General features: G+C 32.8%; 1 non-coding gene across 1 annotated transcript; it reads right to left on the bottom strand.

Moving 5' to 3' along the window:
- Positions 1 to 1838: 1838 nt before the first annotated feature.
- TRNAA-AGC lies at positions 1839 to 1911 on the bottom strand. The gene has a single exon. It is a non-coding gene; the product is annotated as a tRNA-Ala (tRNA).
- Between the last annotated feature and the right edge of the window lie 352 nt (positions 1912 to 2263).

Raw genomic sequence — 2263 nt, 5'->3', positions numbered from 1 at the left:
AAAATTAGTCATTATTCCTTGTTAAAATCTCAATGAATCAGCTAAAATACCTTTACTGATGAATTTTCATTTCTAGTGATTGCGGGGATAGCTCAGGGAGAGCGTCAGACTAAAGATCTGAAAGTCATGTGTTTGATCCACGTTCAAACTAAAATTAGTGGAAACACCTTTGCATTATGAATTTTCAATTTTAATATTAGTGTGGAGAGCGTCATAGTGAAGAGCAAACGTGTTCTCCACGTACATTTATTTTAATTCCTAATTCTTTATTTGACTATAAATGCTCTGTAAGACATTTAGTAAAATGACTCATTTTATTGTTCTTATTGCATGGAACAATAAAATTGATCTTCCCTTAGAATTGTCAATACATTCTACTTTCAATGTTGCTAAGTTGAGTCCCTTTGAAGGTGATGATTTTTCTGATTCGATGACGAATCCTGAAGAGGGGATGATGATAAGAATCACGATGTACATTCTACTTTCAATGTTACTGAGTTGAGTTCTTTTGATGTAGGTGATGATTTTTTTGATTCGAGGACGAATCCTTTTGAAGAGGGGGATGATGATAAAAATCACGCTGTTCCAACTAGACATTTTACACAACCCAAGGCCAAGAAGATTCAACAAGCATTCATGCTTCATCTACAAAATTGGATAGGCTAGGTTCAACCATCATTAAATGTGTTACTAGCTGATTCGTTTGAGTCAATACCATTTGGAGATTCAAAAGTAAATATTTGCACAGTTGAAATAGCGGATGAAGTTGCAAGCATCATTTCATAATGGTTAGAAAACTTTATTTATTATTTTAATTTCATAAAGTTTGTAATGCTCAAATTGACTTCGTCTTCTGTGGAGATTTAAAGGGATCGACATTAAATCACGGGCACTAACTTTTTTTGTGGGGAGACTATAAATACCCACAAATTATTATGTAAAAGATTAAATCACGGGCACTAACTTTTTTTGTGGGGAGACTATAAATACCCACAAATTATTATGTAAAAGCATATTTGTGATCAATGAAATTGATCTCTCAAGTTGAGAGGTTGCCTCTTATAGAAATCTGACCATATCTTTGTCGTTTTTAAGTTTCATGCAATTCCTGTGGTAGATTGCATCTGAGATATTTAATCAAGCCTTGATCAAGTTTGATTGTGGAGTGACTCAATTTAGAAAAAGGTTTCAAATCTTGCTTCTCACTCTTCAACTGTAATACAAACAAAGGTACAAAGTAACACTAACAAGGGTACAAAGTAATACAAACAAAGGTACAAAGTAACACTAACAAAGGTACAAAGTAACACTAACAAAGGTACAAAGTAATACAAACAAAGGTACAAAGTAACACTAACAAAGGTACAAAGTAACACTAACAAAGGTACAAAGTAACACTAACAAAGGTACAAAGTAATACAAACAAAGGTACAAAGTAACACTAACAAAGGTACAAAGCTCATAAAAGTTCTTTTAATCTAAAATACCATTGAACCGTCTTTTCAGTCTCATATAGGCTTTGAGTAATACAAACAAAGGTACAAAGTAACACTAACAAAGGTACAAAGTAACACTAACAAAGGTACAAAGCTCATAAAAGTTTTTTTAATCTAAAATACCATTGAACCGTCTTTTCAGTCTCATATAGGCTTTGTTCCCAAATTTTATATTATTGTGATAGAAACTATAAATGACCATTATATTCATTGGTCAGATATTGCAATTGTGAAGAAGTGAAGAAGTCCTCCTTATATAAGTATCTTTTCTTTTTCTCTCCTACCCACCTTATACATAACATGTTAAATTAACTCATACTGAAAAAAATCATTTCTTTCTTTTGGAGATGCGGGGTATCGATCCCCGTACCTCTCGCATGCTAAGCGAGCGCTCTACCATTTGAGCTACATCCCCACAATTTTTGCATCACAAAACCCTAAATTTTTCATCATCAATAATAGTTAAAATGAAGAAATATTGCTACACAACAGGTCATGAATAAGGAAAAATTTGAAAAGAAACAATATATTTAATAATAGATAATCTTATTTTCGAAGATGCAGGGTATCGATCCCCATACCTCTCACATGCAAAGCGAGCGCTCTACCATCTAAGCGACATCCCCATGATTCTTACATCATAAAACCCTATTAATGTCCCATCATCAATAATAGTGAAAATAAAAAAATATCAAAATATTAATAACAAATAGTTTAGATATCCCCACAATTCTTACGTCACAAAGTCCTATGCATCTCGTCATCAG

Source organism: Cucurbita maxima, unplaced genomic scaffold, assembly GCF_002738345.1.
Source record: "Cucurbita maxima cultivar Rimu unplaced genomic scaffold, Cmax_1.0 Cma_Scf01273, whole genome shotgun sequence".
NCBI lineage: Eukaryota > Viridiplantae > Streptophyta > Magnoliopsida > Cucurbitales > Cucurbitaceae > Cucurbita > Cucurbita maxima.
The sequence above is the reverse complement of the archived record's forward strand: the minus strand, read 5'-3'. Positions and strand labels throughout refer to the sequence as shown.